Source organism: Aythya ferina (assembly GCF_964211825.1).
Source record: "Aythya ferina genome assembly, chromosome: 24".
In the NCBI taxonomy this organism is placed as follows: Eukaryota; Metazoa; Chordata; class Aves; order Anseriformes; family Anatidae; genus Aythya; species Aythya ferina.
The window spans coordinates 3,348,529-3,366,415 of NC_140322.1; the positions used below are offsets into that span (position 1 = coordinate 3,348,529).

The 17,887-nt window shown below is 43.6% G+C and overlaps 1 protein-coding gene across 11 annotated transcripts in view; it reads right to left on the minus strand.

Annotated features, from left to right (window-relative positions):
* The window catches only part of LOC311423355 (uncharacterized protein), a 259,365-nt gene that overhangs the window by 131,888 nt on the left and 109,590 nt on the right, over nt 1–17,887 (minus strand). The window contains exons 1-4 of one of the 11 annotated variants that reach the window (XM_084497267.1): nt 5,321–5,978; nt 2,299–2,904; nt 1,113–1,274; nt 98–1,012 (exon numbers count right to left, since the gene is read on the minus strand). The exons of the other annotated variants lie outside the window; for them this stretch is intronic. The gene's annotated coding sequence lies outside the window, so the exon portion shown is untranslated. Of the gene's footprint in view, nt 1–97; nt 1,013–1,112; nt 1,275–2,298; nt 2,905–5,320; nt 5,979–17,887 lie in introns of those variants that run through there. 11 annotated transcript variants of the gene reach the window in all.

A 17,887-nucleotide genomic window follows, 5' to 3' on the forward strand; every position in this document is an offset into this window, starting at 1 on the left:
AAAGAAACAGCGCAGACTAAAAAAAATTTAGAGTATCTGTGCCACTCTATCATGTCTTTCCCCATTTGTCTTTTCCAGGCTCTAAGTCCTAACTTACTCTGTCATTTCTCATGCAGAAGCAGTGCCATGCCTTTATCTATTGCTGGTGTCACTTGCTGGTTCATTTCCAGTTCTGTTACATCCTTTCCAGGCAGCAGGACTGCACGGTATTTACAGTGCGGGAGGCCGCAGACTTGCACACTGTCATAACAACACTTCTCCACTTTGCTGTCTGTTCCTTTCCCATCACTTTCTAGCATTTGGATTCCTTTTTTTGGCTTCTGTTGTGTGCTGATTTGACATTTTCACAGATGTATCTATGATAGCTTCAACAACTCATTCCTCAGCAATAGCCAGCAGCTCGAGCACAGCATTTTGTGTGGCACTAGGATTGTTTTTTTCCTCACATGCATCACTTTGTATTTATTTACATTGAATTGCATTTGCTGTTTTAATGCCTACTTCATCTCATAAGGACTGTCTGCAGTTCTTTATGGTCACTCACTTCCCTTTGTCATGAATAACTTGGGAGCTGAGAGGAATGTTTTCCACGAGTGGTTGAGGGGAATCCAGTTGCCAAAGGCAAAACCTCCTTCCTCCACCTTTTTAGTCATTTTTCCTGAATTTTCTGGTCTGCATTCATCTCTTAAAAATAAAATGAAATCCACACCCAAATTGCCTAATCTAGTAAGAACACAGAGATGAACATGTAAGCTGTCAGCATCCTTAATTCAGAAGCTACTTTCTCAAAGATCATGCCAGAAGGCCAGGCTGAGCGTTTTCCTCTGAGAAGGGACATGAGCATGTGGTCAGTGCTATCAGGTAACAGCCACAGCTCACTTCCATCTTCAACCCCTGGTGTTCTCATATGAGAAGAAAAACGTCTGTGGTTGTGTGTGGCAAGCCAGTGCCAGCATTTGGAAGAGAATCTAGGCTAGCAAAGGTCCAGCCCCACCTTCTGATTTCTCCAAACCTGCCAAGACGGGTAAATCGGTGACTGTGTCCATGCCTAGCGCATCACCTCTACCATGCACCCCAAAACACCTGAGCAGACAGCAGCGATTCCAGCTTACCTTCAAAGATTAGTTGACGAAGGAAGTACTGAGAAAGCAAATACGAAGGACGCCCATTTCCATCCTAGGAGGAATTACAGAAAGCATGTCAGGCTCTCCTTGTGTGACAGGTCAGGCAGGCAGCTGACTGAGAGCCTCATTAATTTGCAGTCTTCCAAAGCTCTGCATGCAAAAAGTGCAAAAGGTGGGATTTTTCAGTATCTTTTGACACAGCTCTCTAAAATTAAACTGGAAGCAAATCTGTGAGATGATCTCCAATTAAACATTTCAGGTGAAACTTGATTTTTGTGTGAGCAGGTGAGAACATTAACCATCATGAAGAACTTACCAGGAAATCCAAAACTGCAGAAAAATAAGTAAGACGAGGCTAGTTTAACTGAACAGGACTTGATTCCCTCCTCCCATTATAGCGTAAGCCCTCATCTAAGTTTTCTTACTGAAGTCTGGCATGGTGCAAAATCCAGACACCTTGTTTACTGTGCATCATCACTCAAATCATTTATTGTGCATTTCTAATTAAAGCTGAGAGAGACCAGAATATAAGCACGAGATTCTACTCGAGCCAGAGGTCCCCATCTCTCTCCATCAGACTCGTGTGCATTCAAGCTTCCCAGGGTTGCATTGATCTAGCTGGCATTTTTCTACGATAACATCAGAAGGGCTGGAAGAGGAGTAAATACGAGTGAGTGGAGATGGTAGTATCTAGCATTTGGGATGATGATGTGAAATTTGCAAACTCCCAACTCAATTATTAACCTAAAGGTCCCCACCTCTTGTTTAGTTGTGTGTTTTTTTTTCCTGTCGCCTGATTTCCCACTTTCCTAGCTGACTGCCCTACTTTAGGCAGGGGAGAGCAACCTCTTTTTTCTCTGCTTGTGTGCAGCGTTCCCCCCCTCCCTAAGTGGAGTAACAGCAGGGGGGCTTAAACACTCACAGGGGCAGAAAAAAGGACAAGAAAACCGTCTTTGTTCCAGGCAGACAGTACAAGGTCACGTTACTATGGCAGCGTGAACCATTTCCCCTCATTCTAGCTAGTAGTTCAACTTTGCCCATAGTTTATTCCCTGGGAAGCCTAATCCAGAGTTCAGGTTTGTATATGTGGGGGCAGAGGTCAACAGCAATATGACAATGGCCTAGTCAAAAGAAAAGCAAGCTATGATATAGCAGAATCAAAGAGTCGGCTCACCAAGCACCGGGGGCCGGCTCGGCCGGCGGAGCTGGAATTCATCCTCTCACTTCAGCCTCAGGTTCTTGATTCAGCTGTTTTGTTGGCAGCCTTCAGAAAGGCTGAGCGCTGAACAATGAGGATGACACTGGAGCAAACAGTGAAGGATGAGAAGGCAGCGCTGACCGAAAAACTGGGGCTCATGTGCCCAGTGCTGTACTTCCCAGCTCAACTACTAAACCACATTTCAGGCATCTCTGACATGGCTGGTTTTTCCTTTAGAACTGTGAATAATTTAATAGTGGGGTATAAATTCTCTACACAGGCTGCTGGAAGAGAAGACGGTGTCTGAACAAACACGTGTAGGTGTGCGTGCGTAAAGCTTCAACAGCAAGGGACAAGTGGAGACTCTCCAACATTTTTAGGTGAGCAGGAGCTAAAACATCCATGGGAGTTAAAACGCTCATTTCATGAACCCTGAAGGAAAATACAGAATTGGGATTGATTTCCTTTCACTCAGTAGGCCCCAGCTTTCAGCTTCCATTCAGTTTACAATATTCTTCTCCCATATAATTTCTCTTCTGTTTTAGAAATCAGAAGTTATCTCATGTCCCACAGGAGAGTTTTCTGGAAAGGAAAAAAAAAAAAAGCTCCTAATTAATGTTTCTTTAGGCAGGCAACTGAGAAAAGAAAAATTCCACTGAGCTCAATGGACACCCAACAGGCAGCTGTGTCCTTTTTGTTCCTGTTCCCAAAGTCCTCCCCTGGTAGGGGTGGCAGAAGTCCTCCTCTGTACTCGGGTATCCACGCTAGCAGCCTGTGTACAGCTACTTGCTCGACTAGAATTGCTTTCTTAAAATGCCCTTTCATAAAACTCAGTATTGGAGGGTTTCTTTATGGATTATTTTCATTTAAATATGAAAATAACTGTTTTGTTCTGAAAAAAATCACATCTTTTTCAGGAGAGAAGTGGCTTAAATTTAAAAGCCACTTAGCAAGTAAATTATGCTGCCGCTTTTTAATTGAAAATGTTTTAGTAAACCTACAAGAGCTTTGTGGGGAATTTGCTGAGGCCCTCCCATGAAAACCAAATGTCATTTTAACAACTGTGATCAACAGAAGAGCTAGGCAGAAGGATTTGAGCTCTTAGGTCTCCACGAAGTTCTACACATCCCAGTATCTTTGCTGAGCATTCACATACTACGAGGGGAATACAACACAAAAAAGGGGAACATGAGAACGAGCCCCAAAAGGCTGCTCGTTCAGTTCCTGGGATGAATTCTTTTATCTCCCAGAGTTGTTTCACTGTCAGAATGAAAACACAGTCTATGGGAGCTGTCTGCTGCTGTGGTTTATTATTTTTATTGTATTTTTTTTTTATTTTTTTCTGCATTTTCACCCCATTGCCAATGCGTGCCCTCCACTCGCTCCGTTCCATTCCTGTTTCCCACCTACAGGTGGCACTTGGGAAATGTGAACAAATGCAACATGAAAACCATAGTCACCAGAAATCCCTTCCATCCAGAGCTGTTAGACAAGCAGGGCCAGCTCACACAGACTGGGGGCCTCCTTCCCCAGATCCACTGGAAGAGGTGTGCTTGGTTTTCCCCCTGCAGGAAGCGAAGGCAGCACACGACTCTGTGTTTGCAAGAGGAAATGGAAACACATCCCTGGTTCATGCCACAGGACTGAAACTCCCACGTACAGCACTGCTGCATTCTTGGAAGGTGCAAGACATTTCCTTGTCACAGTTGTTACTGCGAGGGAGGATGGGGTACGCTGAGTGTAGTGACCTAGGTTGGTTGCCATGTTCCCAGGACATCATCCATGACAAGTAAAGTTTCATTGCATAAGACTATGAAAGGTCCCTTCCAACCCAAACCATTCTCTGATTCTACCTGTAGAAGAAATAAAAGTATTTTTCCTAATTCATAGAATCCCAGAATGGTTTGGATGGCAAGGGTTATAATTCTCAACTGGAAGAAATAATTTCCGTTTCTCAAGTAGAAAAATACTTGAAGTTAACTTCTTAATGCTCTTCTACCTATTTCTGTCATTACTAAATGCACAACAGAACTTTTAAATGGTTGAAACACCGTCTAATAACTAAGGTTTAAATCTCTCTCTTGTCAAGTCATAAAACAGAGATAATTGACGTAGGTCTGGGGCCAAATTCTCTTCAGAAGGCTGGGATTTACTTACTGAACATGCCAGATGCACAGAGGTCAGCAGGAAGCATTTATTGATTAGCCACTGACAGTACCGTGTCACCCACGTGTGCCATATTATTGATTAGGTGTAATGACAGTTTACTTGGTCGTTGTGCTTCTCCGAGCTTTTGTCTCCTACCAGCCAAGAGCATAATGGCTTTTGGGGAGAAGGAGGACTGGAGAATACCAAAGACATAAAAAGTCTCCATGACAAAGAGCCCAGGGCAGCTGTGCTTAATTCCTAGACTGATGGAAGCAGAGATAATCCACTAATCCTGGACGGAGTGGGATGGAGCATGCCTGCCACCCAAGCTGAGCTCCAGAAAGATCTGTGCACAAATAAAGCAGCACCTTTCCCTTTGACATCAGAGGTCGTGGGTATCATTTTGTCTGGCACTGGCTGGGAGTAAATCTTTTTATCAGGACCATTCTTTTCCATTGGAGGATGTATCTGCTGCTTTCAGAGCACTGTCTGAGAAAGACATACCTTCCACTTCTCCCTAATGTTGAGGAATACAGGATTTGGAGGAAATTAAGCAATTTGGTAAGACAAGCAAAGCATGCCCTTTACCTGAAGGTTTGTTAAGTGACTCACTCAACAGAACCTGTTTTATCTGTTGCTACAAGTCCAACAAACTCCTCAAATTCTCCACTAGCTGTGACATAATTAAGAAATCTCCTTTATTCTGGTGAGCGCTTTTCACTCCCCTTGTTGTGCTACAGTCCCCCAGAGACAGACTCAGGCACACAACTATTAAGAGTTCCACGTCAGAAGCTAGCTGTATCACACCTGCATGGCTGCTAGGTCTGAAGGTCTGTGATACCACCCTTACCTTACCGGTGTCTGTGGCTCACTGAAGTCCTTCCATTTCTCAAATTCTGAATGGGAATGTGAGGAGTTCCCAAGAAAAAAATTGCCCAGGCAGTCGTCATCTCCATATCAAGTGTCCACAGGTGGTAAATAAGAAGGCAGCCAAGTTGTCTTTTCCTGCATATCCAATGGCTCTGGCCCCTACTGCAAGCTCCAACTCTACCAGGCCAAAGAAACCACTCGTCCCACTAAGCGAAGCAGGCACAAGTCCAGGTTCTGGCCCCTCAACTCAATTAAATCATTCAGTATTTTCTGAGCTAAATGATGTTCCAAGCCCCTCTGGCTTCTCTGTCCCACAACTTCTACTCATTCCTCCTACCTGGAATGCCCATCACCCTCCAAATTTTTGCAGTCTAAGGCAATTATCTACATCTCTCAGGTGGCCTGACTCATTAGCCACCTGTAAAAGCTGTGTATCAGGTGTATTCAATTTAATGAATTAGCACTTAAGCAGGACTGTCAGTGGGGAAGCTCAAAGACCTATAAAAAATTTTATTAGCAGTAAGAACCTTTTCCTAATAAAATAAAAAAGCTCTTTTTTTTTTTTTTTTAAACTGTTATCCTGTTATCCATGCTTTCCCCCCCTGCAGGTTGTCCTGGCAAGTGACCAAGAGTCTGAGGGCTGTATTTAATTTGCATAAATCAGAGCTGATTACAGTTACTTTCCTCATTAATACACTGAGTACTGATTAATAATTGGTAATACACAGAATGTACTGATGCGTTTGTACGGCACCGTATGCATGCCTGATGCCAAAAATGAAAACAAAACTCCTGCTCCAAAGTGCTCATTCTCGACATAAAGGACAACAAATCCCCATCAGAATGCAATCTTTGCTCCAAATAGAAGAGAGACAGCTGACAGTTTCTGTAGTTCATATAGGACATGTCTTTGAGCAATGAGGGAGGATGGAGAGATGTGAGCCACTTTCCTGTCTGTTTGGATCCCTAACAATGCCCCAGTAAAACTCTTGAGGCCCCTTCCCGCTGTACTCACTCGTCCTGTGACCTGGACCTTCTGCACTGAAAGCTGGGACTAACACGTTGTCAAGCATAAGAGCAGCAAAGAGTTTTCTTCTGCCTGTACAGGACAGATGCAAAAAGCTTAATCACCGCAGCACATCTCTCATTTCAATATGACAATATATATTATCTACCAGCATATTTATTGCTTACATAGATGTGAGTTATTTACATGGAAAATTGATTTATCTATCAGATAATTAGTAAACTTCAATAATTGCAAAAAACCTCTTAGCAATCAGTTGACATTTAATTAACATACAATAACTGTCTTATTAAATCTGCATTAAATACCTATTGAAGTGAATTAAAACCCGTGTATAGGATTCCACAACTCCTGGAGAAACCTCATTATAGTTCAACAACAAAAAGCCCGGAGCTGTGCTGCTTGTTTGTTTTTATGCCACAAAGCTGCCCTGCTTTCAGGGAAGGACAGTGCCCTGTTTCAGACAAACACTTCACGATTAGGTAAAAACGTGACATGAAAAACACGAATGAAAAACCATGAAATGCTCCAAGATTGATACCTGGGCTCCAACCCACCTGATGCCACCCGGATCTGCCTGGGCACGATGAAGACGTGGGCAGTGAGTGAGTCTGTGTTGAAGTCCAGGGACAAGATCCCACATTGAGTCACGCCTGCACCTACGGAAACCAACGCTGCACGATGCAAAGCCGCTGCTGTCGTGGTCCAGCACAGGAGCACCTCGGATTTTGGTGGTGGACGGAAAACATTGATGATGCTTTCTGTATACATGGGTCCAAAGATACTGAATGCAGGATTAACCCCGGGAGCATCGTGTAATTCTGTAATTAGAACTAGTGGTTTATTGCTGCTGTTGCTGTGTGAGGAGATAGGTAAGCATATTTGGTTAAGATCTATAAAATAACCCAATCCTCAGATTCTGTTACACCAGATCTTTAAAAACAATCCTCAGTTTTCATGTAAGGGGACAAATGGTGAACAGCCCACCAATGTTTGTGTCATTGCAGTGAGTTTATTTGGAACTTGCAATGGTTTGGTCTCAATTTGTCCCCTTAGTCATCAAGACTTACTTTGCAGCCTCCTGCTAAGTGAGAAGCGTCTCCTTCCGTATGATCAGGTAGACACGAGACGGCTACAGAGACCTTCCAAATACTGGGAAGAATAGATTATACACGGGGTTTGCTTCTAACCCAGCCCCCTCATCAACAATGCTCATAAAATTAAAATGAAAATAAATATTCAGCCTTCTCCTCTCGCAAAAGGGACAAAATTGCAGACTTTTAGCACCGCTGTTTCTTCTGCAGTACGTGAACAACTCCGAGCAAGTACCGGGTCTGTTAAAATGGAAATCAGCTGGGGAATGATTCACAGATTTGTGCACGCTGCTCCTTACCCTGAAGCAAGTCAAAGTCAGAATAAAGTCAGATCCCAGGAAACGTCCACGGTAAGAATTTGGAAAGCCACCTCCTTGCCGTTGACCTAGCCTTATAGTATTCAGGACTTCTCTTCTACATACAGGAATTTTCTGAACACCTAAGCATATGTATAAAAGCGAAATCAAATGACTGCCTCAGACTTGACAGAACTGCTGAACTAAGAACCGTGCTTCGTCCTCTGCTGAAGGGCATCACCTTGAGAAGATAAAGCTTTGTGGATGTTGTTCTACAAGTTGGTATTCTCTGCTATTGGCTATTATTTGTATTTAGAGAGGAATTAATAACGATCTGCACAGAATGCTGCTGCCTCACCCCATTTTATGCGAGCTTCACAAAAGCCAGAAATCACGAGTCATTTAGCAGAAACGCGGCTTTAGCCCTATCAAAGTACTAATGTGCAGCTGAAAAGGGACCTTGTTTTTGAAAAAAGCCAAATAGATACTAAAAAGGAAAACAAACCTCTAATCAGACAGCAAATACTGGTCTAAGAGCGAGGGGCGATACTCGCAGTAATTTAGCACCGCTCAGGTTATAATGAGAGCACATGACGCATTATTTGTGACTTAACTTATTTTAGTCTGAGGTCCCTGAATAATTAACCTGCTTTGTTTCAATTCATTTAGATGTCCATGTCCTCCTGCTTAGGAAATGCGTTCCACAAAATAAACAGCCCCGCTGCTTCCCGAGCGATTCACAGCGCAGGCTGTGCAGAGACTGGTGTAAAACACGTTTGCATGAGGATTCTTAGGATTCAAGCATTTAGATATTTCATGCTCAAAAATTAACATTGCTTTGTTAAAAATAAACTACTTTTGAGAGCAGGTATTTTATCCTAATTACAAAAGAATATAATTTGATGTTTTTATACCGATGTTATATCCAGTTTATTACGTATAAAATCTCAAATAAAACAGATTAAGTTACTTTATAAAACGATCTCCATTTAGAAAGTGAGTAAGTGGCTTACAATGAATAAATTAGTGTGCAATGGCAAACCGCAACTGTAGAAAGATTTGAGCAGAGCTAATAACCCGGTAATTCGCGGTCCCTGATAAGCACAGGACCCTTTTAGTCACACGTTATGTAAGCAGCGACTACAGGAAAGGCTCATGTTTACACAAGCAGCCTCTCTGCTGAAAATTTCTAGCATTTCACTCGACGTTACTATCCCATTACATTTAAAACCATGCCCTTCTAATTCTCCTATTTTTCTTCCTGGCTGCCTCTCTGCAATACCAACCTGTTTCGCTAACTATTAGGAGATATTATTGTTGCTGGAAATTCATCTGTCATTTTCCAAGTCTCTTTCAAAGAAAGAAATAACAGGTTGTCTCGGTGAAAGGAAATAGCAGAGAAACAAAAATAGTGTGCTCTTTGCTCCCACAGAGACAAACCAAGTAATATTTACCTCTGACATGATAAACAAAAGATCAAAAAGGATTAGAACTAATGGCTCTGTAAATAGTATATTCATAAGAGAGGGATCCTGCTCGAATCACAAGAAAATTGTATCCACTTTCAGCTGCCAATTTCTGAGGAACATCCTGATTTTTTAACTCTGTATTTATGGAACAGCCTATGATGGTTGCGGCTCTGCTATCACCACCACCCTCATCTTCTTCATACATTATTGCCGGGATTTTTCCTGAAGAATTACAAAGCCTTCTGTGCAGAAGCAACCCTGGCATGTTCCACAGAGGTCACTTTCAATGACAGTTACCTTTCTGAGTAAAAGCATGCCCGGCAGAACAGCCTGCCTTCCCGAGGGGCACCCAAGTGTCTCCAGGCAGTATTCAAGCCACGGGGACCCTGCACAGGGCAGCCTCAACACCCTGGCTTGCCATTTCTCTGTGGTAGAGGCAGGACAGGTAGAGTCAGGGCACAGCACAGCAAGCCGACACTCTCCAGAAGCCCATGAATGCTCGAGAACCGAAGTCACACACCTGCTGGGTCTGCCCTGCACACCTGAGTATGACATTTTCAAGGGGAACCCACCGCAGGCTACCCCAAAGTACCTTCTGTCTGCAAACAGCTCGTCGCTCGCAGAGCACAGCATCGACGCAGCCTTACCCCGCTGCTTTCCATTGCTAATACATTCATCGACAGCTTGGCTAGCTCACGTCGGTGCAGTGGCTGCAGGAGTGTTGTGGGCAGTCACAGGAGCTGCCTGACACCTTGTTTCTGCCCCATCTCCTTCCATCAGGCAGGTTGCTGGCTCCCGGTGCTGCCCCGGCCTCCTGAACACGCAGCCTGCACACCGTGCACGTCCCGGAAAACATGCTCAGAAGAAACAAGGCACAACAATATTTGCATATGCACTGGTGTATTCGTACAAATGGCTCGTAATTAGCAGTACTGAGATCAATCAGAGCAATACTAGATTAAGAAGTTAACAGGGAAGTGCTGTGCGCTCAGAGAAAGGACATAAATTGCTGGGGAAAAAACTTTGCAGAGCTTGTACAAATGGACAGGGATGAAACTTCTGCTGTTTTAAAAACACTTGGGTATTCCCCTCCACGAACCACTTACCTGCCACTACCACTTTTTCTTTCATGATGCACAAAGCTGAAGACTTACAGTGAGACCTACAGAGCATTTGCTTGGACTCCTCCAGCAGCCCATCCCTGATACTGACACGTTCCTGTATCAGTGTGTTAGGCTTCCCTACTTTTTAGCTTCTTTAACTTCTGCAATGCAACAACATATTAAAGCCAATTTACTCAGCCAAAAAAATCCAGACAGACTTCACAAATACATCTAAAAACAAAAAGCTAACAAAATTCAGGACAGAAAATGTTTGAAGTATAAAAACCCTAAATTAACCTTATAACACAGCAAAAAAAATAGTCTGAAGTCTACCTACCTAAGTCTGGGTTGGCTGAAAATAAACCAGGGAGGTCAAGACTAAAATACTTTAAACACTTGCAAATTATATTCAACGAGAAGCGGAACTGAACTTCTCTTTATTTGAAGATAAACTCACAGCAACAAATCCATGAATATTTTGTCCTCAGACAATCTCTCCAGCAGGCATTCCCCACGAACTGTATTACTTTTGTGTTCCAAACATGTACGATTTCTGACAACTGCACTGGTGCTACGAAGGGCACACAAAATGCAGAACTCCCCGTAGTGTGCCCGTGCCCCCCCGTACATAATCGGTTCTAGCAGGGAACAACGCATTGCATTTTTCTCCAGTTAGTGTCTGATAATAAATGTAAGCTGAGAGGAGTCTTCATTTCTTTCTTTCCTGCCCTAGCAGCTGATTAACAAACACGCTCAAAGCCAAATGAAAGCGTGCAGTTGTGGGAAGCCTTGCGACGCAGTTGTGCATCCATCGCAGGTGGACACGAGGTCTGCTCGCTGCACTTGCAATATAATTAGAATTCAATACTGAAAAAAAAGGTCCAGAATAAAGGATGCCAAGATTACCATCTAAATACAACGTTGCTCGTTGAAAGAAATGAATGTAGAGTATTGAATGTTCAAAATTGTGTTGAATTAGATAAGCAAATCCCATGTAGACTTTGTTAATGATTCATAATCAGCTAATAAGCTCATCTCCAGTAGAATAATGATCCATGGACCTGTTAGCTCATTTATCACTATGTTTTACAACACCAGCAAAGAAACTAATTAAATCCCAGCATCATTACACAGAATTCCTTTTAATAGAGATACAATGATGCACTAGAGGCTACAGATTACACTGCAAATTGTACCAAGAGATTCCGGACAGCAAGTTTTAATTAACATGTTAGCGAGAAGCTGCTCACTTAAATAATAACTAACCAGGAAACATCTGCACACTCCAAAACATGGGAGCAAGAATACGGGAAGCAGCGTTACATGAGGTACTGCAGGCTGCTGAGCTCAGCCCGAAGCTGCTGCTGCTCACTCGCTGCTCTCGCTACCTGGCATGGCTCCGATGGTTCAGCTCGGCTCCAGGTCAGCGCTGAGATGCCAGCAGGGCCACAAGCATCAGGTGAAAGGGCTGGGCAGAGCCACTGCTGGGCCACAAAAGGTGTCAGCACAAGGCTGGGGCTCGGCAGGCAGAGCTGGAGGCTCACTTTGCTTGTTTCATGCAGGTAACTGCCCCCAGAACTGCTCCCTGGTCTGCAAGCAAGAGAATAGAGTGGTTTTCTGCTGAAACAAAGGGAGAATTTGGAGAAAGCACAGGTTGAAGGAACAGCGGAGTGATGGAGCAGTGCACAGATACTGGCATTCAAAAAGATGACTGCCTAGCAGGAAAGCAGCAGAAAGCAATCCCTGGTATTCCCTTTTCGTTTGAACATCCCAGCCAGAGCAAGAAGCACAATTTCTGCAATTTATCTGGGACAAGCAATGCTGTTTGCATCTATCTTTCAAAGGCAAATGTAAAGGAACAAACACACAGCCCCCAGCTCACCAGCAGACACTACGACTACAGAGAAAGTAACGGAAAAGGCACAGATCTCTAGCAAAATACCCAAGCCTTTTTGCTTTTATGTCTTTTTTTCTCTGAGAACAGTGATAAATGAGGAGTATGGAGACGTAACTGAGTGTTTAACAGGTCAGCCAACGTTGTGAGAGTTTGTAACATGGGACAGCAAGTCCCTGAAAACAGCTCTCTGCCAGAAACAACGATGGGAGAATGACAGCCAGGCACAGTAATCCCATCCCATGGCTGCATCGGCCACTTGACAGGCTGCAGGTGGTGAGTGTGGCTGCCCAGTGCTGCAGAGCGCCTGTACTTTCTTTAAAAAGCTCGAAATAAATACTGCATCAGCTTCCCAAGGGCTAAGAGCACCTTAGGAGTGGGTTGCTGGTGTGTAAACACAAACCTCACCTCACCTTTGCTTCTGCAGCTCCTGAGCCCTTCCCCTGCCCTGGAGCTACCTGCCCAGAGCAGCCTGAACCTCCCCGGACAGCATCAGCCCCTTCAGCTCACACATTTATTTATCCTCAGCCTCAGACCCAGACTCGTTAGGGCAAGACAGAGACCAGCAGCCTCATCCCTCCTTACCGTAACGAAGAGGGATTCTGTCAAGGCTCAGTCTCCAGTCCTCCACCCTCCTAAGTCGTGCTGTGGTTCGAGCACCTCATGTGGTCTGCTTCCAGCACCCCCCAAATTCCTTCGGTATCAGCCAACATAATTTAAAACCACAAGCAAAAGTAATGTGTTTGGAGGTAACTGAGCATAAATTCAACTATTTTGCTATAAAAGTGGTTGTTCTGACTTCAAAACAGGAATAAATTCTTGTTAATTTAACCATAAACTACTCTTCATAGTCAGCAAAAGGAGACTGCTTGGGCAACTACAAAATCCGTGTGGATTTCATCTGCTGCACAGATTATTCTGAGCGTTATAATTCAGAAAACCTTTGAAACAAATTTAGTGAAATCCCTAAAAGAATAATAATAAACTGTTAGGAAATAATCCCAGCTGGCTTCAAGGAAAGTGATATACTGCTCGAATTGAGCATGATCTACATAATTCTTACATTTATGACCCAGAGTTTTTCAAAGTAAAAATATATGTGACAGTATACTAGGAACTGAAGGAATAAACATTTTCTCCAGATTAAATCTAGACATTTAGTGGAGTTAAATCAAATGCTTCCTCTTAATTAATTACTATCTTCATTGAAATGAAAATCAGCAGGAAACGTACACTTAGACTTGGCCTGGTGCTCTGCTACAGAAGCCCCAACGACCAGGCTCAGGTATTGAAGCCACACACTGGTTGTATGGCCACCTCCACGTTTGCTTTTGGTATGGAAGTTTAGGTAATGGGAAACACAGAGCAAACAAGAAAAAGTCTTGAGTTTGAGCCAGGTCTGTTTCAAAATCAGTTCTTGGAGGATTCTTACAGCAATCTATTACTTAGGATTGCAGCATCCAAAGGAAGTGTCCCTTAGAGCAACCGGTCACTCCAGCAGGATCATCAGCTTCTCCCCATTGATTCCTCTGAGATTTTTATTGTCTGATGAAATGTAATTAAAGACATTGATGGTGCCAATTAAAGATTTGAAGGGACTGAAGTTGGCGTTCACATTATCACATGGCGAAATGCAGCGATGCTGTAAACATCCATTAGCCATTACAGTTCCCATTAGTCCCTGAAAACAACTCATTAGTGTTCTTAGCCATGACAGATCAGTACAATAAATTAGATAAATCTATCAATATATTCATTGTGTGCAAAATCAGGGCTTCTGTCACCGTACCACACGGTGCCAATCAGAAGGGTAAAGGCATCTTCTGCGAGGAGCAAACCCTGGCTGCAAAAGACAGCGATCTCCACAGACCTGGCACATCAGACTGGTACCAAGGCTGCAGCCACCGATGGCACAGACAAGACCTTTCCTCCAGGCTCCTTGGAGTGCGAGAAAGCCACGTGCTGGGTTCCTGCATCCAGCCAATAGCTCCTTCTGTGTTCAGGTGGGGAAGCAGAAACTTGCGTTTTGCCATTCTCTGTACAGGAGGATCTATTTTAACTGGATACCATGGCTTATGAGACATTGCAGAAGTGCCACCCACATTTCAGGACAGCCTTACTTTATGTGTGAGCAGACAATTTCAACAGCTTGTCCACCACTAAGCCACTCGCAGAAGGGATTCTAGCAAAATTCAGCTCACCATGCTATGAGAGGTACAGCCTGATTCCAAAGCGACGATGGAGTCATCCTAAACCATGTTAACGCCACATATTCCATCAGTAATAGAACAAAAAGTGTTAAAGGAATGCTGTGACCTTGCTGCCCCCTATTCTGAAGCTTAGAAAATTACAGCTTTCCATGAAGTGTACATTCGGAACAGCTTGGGAGACAGAAAGAACTCCTCTGAAGAGGAGATGACAGCGGGGATCTGCCTGCTCTTGGTTGCTCAGGACCTGTCATTCCTGCGAGCGATCTGCACTCCCTGATGTAGATGCTCGTGGGCACTTAATGCAGAAAGCACTGGGGAAAGAGCTCATTTGTATCCTGAACAAGTCTTTGTAACTCTTTGGAAAAATAGATTAACATCAACCCAAACCAAGTAAACAGACCCAAGATGCAGAGGGCACATCATACTGGGCTATTTTTCCTTTTCTCAATGCACAGAATGTATCACACAGCCATTCATGCAATGAGGACCTCAGAAGAAGCCCAAGGAGCTACCAGAGGAGAAGCATCTCACTTTTATTAAAGATATCCACTGGGGTTTGCCGGTGGGCTAGGGTTTTTTGGCCCACGTTTCATCAAATAGCCGGGACAAAAAGAATCACCCAGCCTAAAGCAACCAAAAGCATCTGACCCCAGTGTCCACCTCTTGTATTTGTCCACGACAGAGAATGTGGTAAGAGAATCCTCAAGCTCTGAGCTGTGAATGTGAACTAAATGAAGGCTTCCACACCACTCAGCACCAGCTGCACCTGCACCAGGACTAGGGAAATGCAGCTGCTGCTTCTTACAGGTCTTGATGTTGGGAGCTATCAGAATAACCCTGGCTTTATGGGATTATTTGTAAGTGCATTGTGTTCAGAGTAGCACCAAAGCTTGCTACTTGAGTCACACTACCGGCTTTAATTCCACTGCAAACTTCCTGGCTTTTCCTTTTCTTCCTCCCTTGGAGGCGTCTCCAACTCCAGCCGGGCAGTTCTTCACCCCTCCTTTTCTTCCTCTTCCTGGCCAAGTCACAGGAGCAGGGACATCAACATTGCTGATTTTACAGCCAGCTCCCTGACACAGCACTTCCCATCGCTCCCAGAGATCACGGTATCAGCACCTGACACTGAATTGTTTCTTGTTTTAAAATAAGAATTACCTTTTGAGTCAAATACAAAGTTCTTTTTACTCTCATTATACACAATAGTCATAAATTTTAAATACAATTCATATCAGACACAATACTAGTGCAGAGACTTAATTCACCATTAAGTGAATTAATGCAAAGTTGATTAGGATGACTGTAAGAACATGTAATTTTGAGGATGAGCAATCATGGATTACTTTCTTCGTTAGATAGTAAATATTAAACTACACTTCCTATAGAAATTTGCCTTGTTTTCTGTTTTATCACATTTTTCCTCCTCACACCAGTATCCCCTTCCCTGCTCCCAGTCTCACAGCTTTTGCCTACATTCATTACATGCAAAATTTTCTATGCCAGTTATCCCAGGAGGAAGAACTTCCCAAATAAAATAAAGCGTGAACAAATGACTTTTCTTATATCAAAACAGACAGGGCAAACCTCGCAGCCTCTTTGTTGGATTTTGAAGGGGATTCTGGCTGAAGAATGAAGCTTAGGTTTTGAGCAAAGGTAATTTCTGAAGGTGGAATCACAGCTTAAGGAAGTCTCCGGAGAATTTTCCTGATGCAAAGCTAACAAGACTTTGTGATAATTTCTCAGAAACTGGCCTCATTCCAAGTTGGATTTTAAACACAGATTATAAAGCAAACACCATCCCCCACAAGTATTAAGAAAGAAGAAAATAACAGAACGGGGGCTGCAGAAATGGTCTCTATTGTGGGACCAAAACCCGTCAATCATGCGGGTTGACAGGCATCAGAGATTGACAGACAGGCCCTCTCTCTTGACTTCAGTTATCTGGGGGAATGGGAAAAGTGTCTGCAAGAACATGTTAAATTGCCAAAGTCATTACCAGTCACCAATTACCAAAGAAAAGATAACAAGGTGTATTTTAGAAAAATCGATGCAACAACATGCATTTCAATAAAGCGAGTTTTTCAGAACTTTAGAAAACAAAATGAACTATTTAGGGAATACATGATGGTTTTTTCATGGAATACCAAGCACTTCGCTGTGCCAGCAGGCTTTGGAGATTCATCACTATTCTCTCTATATTTTGTACTGGGGCCAGAGGTCAACCAACAAATATTTTCCTTTGTCTCTTCTTAAGCTTAACCTAAAAAAAAGAGCAAGCTCCGTGTCCCAGTGATTGTATTTAGGTTCTATGCCGGGCGAACCAGAGCCCAAAAGCCATTTTGGTTCCCAACTGCATTTAATCTAGTTGCAGGAGCGAATGCTAATATGTAAATAAGTTACCAAAAAAAGACCAAAGGACCTTGGTATTTAGTGCCAGATTTGATTTTTGATTCACCCAGGCTGCCACACTTCCCTCGCCTCACTCGGTTCAGAACTTCTCCTAAGTCAACTGAAACCAAATTTCTTCTGACAACAAAATTAAGAAGCCTACAACTCAGGCTGTGAGGAAATTAAGCCTTTGCTGCCATGGAGAAAGGCGTCCCCCTTGTTTCTGTCACCTTCCTTGTGCCAGCACAGTCGAGAGAAAAGCACGTCAACCCCTTTTCACCACTAACACAAGTGTTCACTTCAGCTGAATTGCAGTGTACTTGCCTTCAGATTTTCCAAGCTCTGCTAAGAGTAATTAAATATCATCACAAACATGTTGAACATATAAAATTGTTTTTTTTTTCTAGATTGCTGCCCACTTATTGTTCGCTGAATTATTCTAAGTGCTTTCCTTCTTTTAATTCAGCTGGCATTACGTGGCTCACTTTGGGAAGCTGCCTGCACTTTCAGCAGAAACAAAAAAAGGTTTTCTATTACCGGTGCTCGAGCTCTGAGCTGCAAGAACATGACCAGTGTACGGAGGATGCACAGACAGCGCTGAATTCAAAGTGGATCAGGAATGGTATCTCCTGAAGCTGTGTCCAGCACCACGCCAGGTCCAACATCAGCTTCTGATCCCCTGTGGTGGTCTGTGGAGGGAAGGAGGGGAGCTGCTTCTCCAGGCTGTGTGCACCTACCTCCTGGATACCTCTTCAGGCCTGTGGGGGCTTCCACTCATCTCTCTGACTTACGATTCCCCACACACCTTACACTCTTTAATCCATCACGTTGATTCTTGTAGTTCACAGCTCTCTCAAAATCTTCTGTTGGACAACAAACAATAAGGAACTTAACACTTCAAGTCAGGAGCCACTTGGATCCATGCGTTTAACATAGCAGAGCACAGCTCTGTGCTTTCATGGCATCACACAAGTGTAAATTAAGTTAAGGTTGGAAGGGCAGGGACCTCTGGAGGTCACCTAGTCCTACCTGCTCCAAGCAGGTCGAATCGCATCAGGCTGCTCAG